Source organism: Onychomys torridus, chromosome 1, assembly GCF_903995425.1.
Source record: "Onychomys torridus chromosome 1, mOncTor1.1, whole genome shotgun sequence".
Taxonomy (NCBI): Eukaryota; Metazoa; Chordata; class Mammalia; order Rodentia; family Cricetidae; genus Onychomys; species Onychomys torridus.
Genome location: NC_050443.1, coordinates 84,127,962 through 84,136,881, shown reverse-complemented (window position 1 = coordinate 84,136,881; position 8,920 = coordinate 84,127,962).

Genomic DNA, 8,920 nt, shown 5'->3' with positions numbered 1-8,920 from the left:
CTGTCGTTCTCAGTGGTTTGGGTAGAAATCAGCAGTCAAGATTTCATTGCCTGGAGTTAAGCCCACGGGGAATGAAGGCAAAGAGGGAAAGGAAGAAGAACACTAGTGGCCGGGTGGAGATGGAAGGAACAAGAGGGAACGACACTCAAAGCTGGAACAGTGACATGCATGTACAAACCAGTCTCCAGGGGGTTCTTCCGGGGCCTGGGGCCTCGTGCAGTCTGCTGGTAGGAGACTACCCTTCATGGTGTGTGCACCCTACAGGCCAGCAGATGCCTCCCACATAGAAGTTACAACGCTTGGTTCTTTTCTGCTCAGAAGCCAGCCAGAGCTTTAGGCTCCATTACAACCACCCAGTTAGAGAGTTGTAACAGTGGATCTCATCTGAGATTCTCTTTCCCTTCCAAAGTCAGCTGAGATTGGAGGTTGGTTCAGTTTAGGGCCTAAAATTAGGCTAAAAAAATATCCTGAAACTTTAGCTGGCTGGGTGGGGGTATTTTATTATTTTATTTTATTTTATTTTATTTTATTTTATTTTATTTTATTTTATTTTATTTTATTTTATTATGTGTTTGGGTGTTTTGCCTGTATGTATGTCAGTGTACTGTGTGCATGGATGTTGCTTGATTCTAATGGCTCCCTCGGGGGAGGGGTGAGAAGGCAAGAAGTCAACAGCACAGACACCGAGAGTCAGTTGAAGGCAAACAATAAACCTGTTTATTCAATAACGGGGAAGGCTTTATATTTGAAATTTGAGCCAATTTCCTCGACAGTATGGGCCTGTCCTACTATACATGCCTAATGCTGGTGGAGGCCAGAAGGGGCATCTGGTCCCCTGGGACTGGAATTACTAGACAGTTATGAGCTGCCATGTAGATGCTGAGAATTGAATCTGGAAGAAAAAGCAGTACTCCTAATCACTGAGCCATCTCTCTAGCCCCAAACGGAAGGTTTTACTCTGATTATCTACATCCTACTCTCCAAGACTTCTTCAAAATGGGTTTAGTGCTGCTCCTGATGGCACAGGCCTGTGATTCCAGTTACTGAAGGGATTGGGTAGCAGAAGTGTCACAAAGCCAGTGATCACTGCCTGGGCTACAGAGTAAGTTTAAGGTCAGTCTGAGCAACATAGCAAGACCTTTTTCAAAATAAAATGTAAAAAGGGGGTTGGTTGATATACTCTGTCTTAGTTAGGGTTTTTATTGTTGTGAAGAGACACCATGACTACAGCAACTCTTATAAATAAAACATTTAATTGGGGTGGTTTTCTTACAGTTTCAGAGATTCAGTCCATTATCATCATGGCAGGGAGTGTGGCGGCATGCAGGCAGACGTGGTGCTGTTGCTGAGGCACCAGGAAGTCGCTGAAAGTCACACTGAGGGAAGTTTGAGATAAAGGAGACCTCAAAGCCCACCCCAACGGTGACACACTTCCTCCAACAAGGCTACACCTAGTTCAACAAGTCCTATCTCCTAATAGTGCTACTCACTGTGAGATTATGGGGGCCAATTACATTCAAACTACCACACACTCAGTAGTAGAATGCTTGCCTCGCATGTGTGTAGCCTATTTTTGAATGTGTGTGTGGGCATGTGTATGAGGCCCAAAGTCAATGCCAGGATTCCTCTTGGACCACTGTGCTCCCTGCTTCCCTGAGACAGGCTTTCTCAGTCAAACCCAGCACTCACTGTTAATGGTTAGTCTTGCTATTCTTACTGGCTCTCTTGGGGCTAGAATTACAGGAGGCTGCTCAGCCCACCTGGCATGTACCCGTCCAGCATTTGCATGGGCTTCTGGTGATGCCAACCCAGGTTTTCATGTTTGTGAAGCAAGTGCTTTGACCTCTTTCCATCTCTCTAGTGTCTCTTTCTACCATTTTTATGGCCATCATCTGCTACCCTCCTGACTGTGTCCTCTCAGTTGCAAAAAGTTGCGCACAAATGTTTCCTCTACTTCAGCTGCCCTGTGGCCAAACTGCTGTCTTCATCACTCACAAGTGAAGAAATTCCTTCAATTCAAGCATTCCAGTTATCTTAGGGTTCTATTGCTGTGAAGAGACACCATGACCACAGAAACTCTTATAATAGAAACATTTTTTAGAATTTTCAACAGAAGCCAGAAAACACTCTGGGCATTCCAAGTAGACAAGAAATTAAAGCTAAAAAAGTTGTTACAAAGTTGAAGTTTGGAGATGCCTGTCCGGGAATCACAGCATTATCCAAACACAGGGAGGCTAATTGCCAATTGTGGTTTAGAGGAGCAAAGAGCTATTGTCTAAAGATGTGCAAGCCAGGGCTGACACATCTGGACTGGCTTGTATTGCTGATGCTTTTGTATCCATCCTTGTTTCTGATATTCAAGGACCACTGCTGATGTGGCAAGAGATGTGGACAAAATGAGGGAGAGATTTCCCTTCCTTCCACCTCCAGACTTAACTGGGACCAAGCTGACAAGAAAATATGAGAGCTGTGGTTTTCAGATCCTAGGCTTAGGTGGTACAGGGGGTATTTCAGAGAAGTGGGGGTGGGGATGACTACCAACAGGTAAAATCTGCCTTAATTACATCCATCACAACTCTTAAGTTGTAAAAAAAAAACAAAAAACAAAAAACAAACAAACAAACAAACAAAAACCAAAACCAAAAAACTCCAAAAATTTGAAGTCAAAGAAGCAAAGAAAATCTGTTGATTTACGTGGCTAAAAACTATGCAAGCAGATTTTGACTTCAAGCCAAGGTCAATACAGATGTTAAGTTGATATTATCAGACCTCTCTGTCCTGAACCCTGCTTTGTTTGTTTGTTTGTTTGTTTGTTTCCAGACTGGCCTCATCATCAGGAAGGCACTACTTCCTTAGTGACAATTTGCCTGCTAAGTTTACACAGTGCTTGATAATTTCAGGAAAATTCCTGGACCTGATTTCCATGTTCTTCTTTAGCCATGTGCTCATCTCTGAATTGATCACTGTAAGTATTACAGCTCTGAGGGGGAAGGTTTCCCCAGTGGAAGTGTTTCAGCTCTGAATGGGAAGGTATCCTGGCAGTTGGGAGCCAAGAAATACCACAAAGTCACACAACACAACAAACTTCACACAGAGATATATTGGGACAGACACAAAAGAGTAGCTGCCTCTGGTAGGGTGAGAAGCAGCAGAGAACTGAGCAGGAGGCAGGTTTAATATAGGTTTCTTGGGGGTGGGGAGCAGAAGAGCTTTCCAGGGTGGAGATTTCCAGGTTGAGGATTGGTGGGATTTCTAGTCCTAAACTGTAGGCAAGCCCAGGGATTGGTGGGATTTTGAGCCCAGGGATTGGGTTTTCAAACATGGAAGTGAGCTCAGACCTTTCACCCTACATTTACTGTTTGAGTGTAGTTCTGAGTTTGGAGCCCATAATGAAGTGGGTTGTAGGACTAAGACCTCATATGGGTAAAGAGCAGGAAGGGTTGGTCTCTAAAGCACAGCTCTCCCAGATAGGATCACGTAACCGAAGCTAGGAGAACTGGAAAATGTGCCTAGAGTAAAAGGTATATATACCCAGGAGTGGGACTGCTGGGTTAGGTGCAATTTCTAGTTTTAGTTTAGTGTTCCTTTATCTCTGTGGGGGCTGGAAAAATGGGTCATCAGTTAAGAGCATACAATGCTTTCCCAGAGAACCCGGGTTCTGAACCCAGAACACATGCCAAGCAGCTCACAGCTACCTGTAACTCCAGCTCCAGGGCATATGGAGATCCCTTCTGGCCTTAATCTTCCCCCAATACACATAAATAAAAATAAATAAATCTTTTTATAATGTGAGCTAGATGGGGTGGTGCACACCTTTAATACCTACACTCGGGAGGCAGAGGCAGGTGGACCTCTGAGTTCAAGGCTAGTGTGGTTTAAAAGTTCCAGGACAGCCAAGGTTACACTGAAAACTTCTGTCCCAAACCAACAAACAAAAGCGTCTGTGTCTGTGTAAGTGTATGCCACATATGTATGGTTATGCAGAGACCAGACGAGAAGGATCCACTGGAGCCAGAATTACAGGTGCTAGGGTGCTGCCTGATACAGGTTCTGGAAACTCAACTCGGGTCTTCTGCAAAAGCAGCAGTGCTCTTAACTACTAAGCCATCTCTCTATCCACTTCTTCCCTATTTTTTCAATTTTTAAATTTACAAAAAAATTTTGAGACACGATCTGGATATGTAGCCCAGACTGGCCTCAAAGTTGAGAACCTTCTGCTTCTGCCTCCCAAGAGCTCTGCTCTGTTTTTAGTTTCTTGAGGGATCTTCATGCTACAAAACTAAAATCTTTTAATGTTTAAAAGAAGATTTATGTTTATTTTATGCATATAGGTGTGTTTTGGCAGCCTGTGTGTCTGTGCACCATATGTATGCAGTACCCTCAGAGACCAGAAGAGGGCATCAGACCCCCGGGAAGTGGATTTACAGATGATTGTGAGCTATGATGGGAGTGCTGAGGGCTCACTTGACTGGTAGCCAGTGTACTTAATAACTAAGCCATCTCTCTAGTGCTCTAAGCCAGACACTTTATCTTTTCAGATGGGGTCTCTCTACATAGTCCTGGAACTCTCTTTGTAGACCAGACTGGCCTCAAACTCACAGAGATCTGCCTACCTCTTCCTTCAGAGTGCTGGGATTAAAGGTGTGCACCGCCACATCTGGTCCCAAACCAAACTCTAACCTCAAGTCATTTTCCAGCTTCTACCCCCTGTTTCTCCAAGCTTCTCACATGGAGGCCCTTCACTTACTTATCTCCTGTCTGTTTGCTCAGTTCCTCACACTGGGCACCTTAATTTTCTGCTGATGTGGATCATGGGGGTTCACGACCTTCACTATGCTGAATTCAAAGAATGCTGTTTTTGCTTTGACCTTATTGGAAATCTTTGCAGCAGTTGGTGCTGTTGACCATTTAATAGTCTTTGAACTCCTTCCCTTGGATCTTGTCCATGATGTTAATTTCTCTCAATTCCTCTCTACTCTCAAGTTTCTTCTCTGTTTCCTTCCTGGCCTGTCCTTTCCTTGGCTGGCTCCCTAAGCCCTGGCATTTCTGGAGTTCAGATCTCAGGCACTGAGACCTTAATGCCCTTTTACCTTAGTGTTGTTGAGGGTTAGGATGTTTCTACTGAAGTGTCTTAAGGAAGTTATTGCCAGGCCTGGAATATGGTTTCTGAATTCCACTTCATGTATCATGTAGTACAGGAAAATATTTTATTCTGGAGATTTTCTTTTCTTTTTTCTTTCTTTCTTTTTTTCTTTCTTTTTTTGTTTTTTGTTTTTTGTTTTTTGAGACAGGGTTTCCCTGTGTAGCTTTTTGCCTTTCCTGGAACTCACTCTGTAGCCCAGGCTGGCCTCAGACTCACAGAGATCCTCCTGGCTCTGCCTCCCGAGTGTTGGGATTAAAGGCGTGTGCCACCAATGCCCAGCTGACTTGTCTTTTCTTTTCTTTTCTTTCTTTTTCCAGTTTTTTTTTTTTTTTTTTTTTTTTTTTTTTGGTGTAGCCTTGGCTGTCCTGGAACTCGCTCTGTAGACCAGGCTGGCCTCCACCTCGGAGATATGCCTGCCTCTGCCTCCCACATGCTGGAATTAAAGGTGTGCGCCATTACTGCCCAGTTTTCTATAGATTTTCTAAATAAAAGCTGCCACCCAGAGGTGTTGGAGTTTATTACTTTAAATACAAGAAAATATATAATATAAATAAAAAATGGGTTTTTATAAATAAATAAGTAAAAATGTAATAAAACCCCCAAAACTCACATGTAGTGAAGCATTATTTTTTCACTAAGAGTGTTAATATAGATGAAAATTCTGTTCTTCCATATAGATGCCTTGGGTGCCAATTGCCAAGTAATGCTAATTGGCTGGTCTATCCAGTTTAATAGCATGCCTGCTTTATTCATTGAGTATGATAGCATGTGCTCATAATATCAACATTTGAGTAGGAACCTATTAGGCTCAAGAGGCTATGGCCAGTCTAGCTACACAGTGAGTTCCAGGCCAATCTGGGCTGCAGAGAAAGTGACTCTGGATATACATGCTTACAATCAATCTTTCTTTGTGGTTCCATTGTAATTACAACAGATTGCTACTTCATAGGCACTCACATTGGTCAGAACCACACAGTATCCACGGCATTTCATAGGGTAAGGACTGATTTTATGGCCTAAAGAACATAAGAAGAGGAGAGAAAAAGCAGAGAATGGAAGAGTGCAGGACACACAGTGATTCTGTGTAGGTCAAAACGTTTTATAAACCTAGGAGAAGGTAAGGAATTCAGGAAGACTGTGTGTCAGTCAAGCACACCAGAACACTGCCTGTATGGAGGACACATCTTTTTCTTCCCTTGTGCTCTAGCTAATTGGACTGTGGAGGTTTGAATGAGAACGATCCACATGGGCCATTAGATTGAAGACTTGGTCTCTAGTTGGTGGAACTACTTGGGAAGAATTAGGAGGTGTGGCCTTGTTGGAGGAGGCAGTCCCTGGGGACATTCCTGTTAGTTCTCTGCCTTGTTGATCACGATGTAAGCTCTCAGCTACTGTGCAGCACCATGTCTGGCCCACCTGCTGCCCTGCTCCCTACTTTAATGGTGATGGACTTCTATCCTTCTGGAACTGTAAGCCCTAAATAAGCCCCAAATAAACCAAGTTGCCTTGGTCGTGGTGTTGTATCATAGCAATAGAAAAGTAACTAATGTATACTCTTTGCTGTCATCAGACTGTCCGTGTCTCTTTGATTATCTGGAAATATTTCCCTGAATGCCTCAGCTTCCTGTTCGGTGAGACTTGGAGAGGAAATTTTTGGTGGACCATTTTAGGTGAGTGGTATTTCTGATTTTTTTCATTGGTCAACACAAAAATCTAGAAGTCACTCCCCCAATTCTATGCCTAACTGATTAATTGATCACTAATTTCTGTGAATTCTACCTCCTGAATTTATTAAACCTTTGCAGTTTCCCTCATCTCTATTCCTTCCTACTGGTATGGTCCTTAGTCATCATCTCCCACCTAGGCTACCTTAACTGCTTCCTAATTGGTCTCCTCCCTTCCAACATTGACCTTCTGCCTCTTCTCCTTCAACATCCAGATGATCACATCTGCCATTCTCTCACTTTAAGCTCTGATGACTTTCTACTGCCCTTAAGTAAAGTTCCAACCTCAACTGACCATACAAGACCCAGCTTGATTTGGCACTGTTCCATCTCTTTTGCCATTCTTCTGCACCATAACACTTGCCTTAGTCTGTCTTCTGTAGATATAACTAAATACCGCGGACTGGATAATTTATAGATGATAAGGATTTGTTCAGTTTATATTTCTGGAGTCTTAGATGTCCAAGATCAAGGTAAACATTTGGTGAGGTCCAACTCACTGTTAGGACTCTGCAGGGTTCCAAGATGGCACAGGGCATCGTATGGTAAGGGGAGGGGAGTGCATAAAAGAGACATAGCCCAGTTGGACTGTGGTAGCACAGGCCTTTAATCATAGCACTCAGGAGGCAGAGGCAGGAGGATCTCTGAATTCTAGGCCTACCTGGTCTACAGAGTGAGTTTCAGGACAGTCAGGACTACACAGGGAAACCCTGTCTTGAAAAACGAGAGAGAGAGAGAGAGAGAGAGAGAGAGAGAGAGAGAGAGAGAGCGCCAAACTGGCTTTTATATCAGACCTGTTCTCCACACAACTCTTGATTCCATTAACCCATGAAAGGATAAACTCATCCATAAAAGCAGGACCCTCAAGACTTCTGGGGTCAAGGGTGGATGGGAGGGGTTGAGACAGGACCTTACAATATATAACTCAGGCTGGCCTTGAACTTACAGTCCTCTTGACTCAACATGAGTATGGGTGGAGATCTTTAACTACAGCAGCACCCATATTCTTCCTGTACTTCTGCTACTTCGAAAATTTTCTCTTCTTCTGCCTAACCTCTACTTCCTTCATCCTGTTCTCTCACTTAAGTTCTATTTCCAGTGTGAGCCTTCCAAGTCTTCCAGGCCAGATTAACCCTATCCACACACTGTCCTGTGCATTTTCTTGAAGATACCATGCTTCTAACTACTTGCTTGGTGTCTCTTCTCTCTGTTAACTTTTAAGCTGTATGAAAGCAGGAACTCTTACCTTGTTCCTTTGGTTGTTCTTAGCACCAAGGACAGTGCCTCATACGTTATAATTGTTTGTTGAGAGTGAATGAAGGAATGCATGAGGATAGCTTATCTTTCAAGGTAACCCTTGCTCATTTCTCAAGGACTCGGGTCAGGTGCCACCTCTTCCAGGTGGGATACAGCTAAACCAGATTCATTTTGGAATCCTTTTGTCCTGCTTGGGAACCAACATGGTTTGTATATTATAGATGCTTGTCAGATTAAAATGGACTCTTGAATGATGGGCATAGGAAGTTACACTGTTCTATTTTTGCACATGCGTGAAAATGTCCATAACAAAAAGTTAAAATATTTATATTTACCACAAAATAAGTGAGAGTATATTCAAAGACAACTTTAGAGTACTTGGTTCGAACAAGCCAGGGGATGATAAAGATTATTCATCCAGATCGTGTGTGTGTGTGTGTGTGTGTGTGTGTGTGTGTGTGTGTGTGTGTGTGTGTAGTCTTCCACTTCTGGGGAATGCCTTAGAAGACGAACACAAATGAAATAATGAATTTAAATTTGGGCACCGTTGGACTTAGATGCACCTCCAATCAGTTGTTCAGTATGTTCTGAGTCCACAGATTAAAGTGCAGGCGACCATGCTTTTAGGGGTTCTGCCCCTTTTTATTCTTGATGGGATCTAGGTCAGCGACCTGGCTGCTAAGACCTACCTCGTTGCCCACGCAGGGCCTGCAGTGAACCGGAATATAGCAAGCACCCAGCAGCTCTTCCTTACGTTTTTCACTGTCTTTCTCCTCTTTCCTCTAGTGAATTTCTA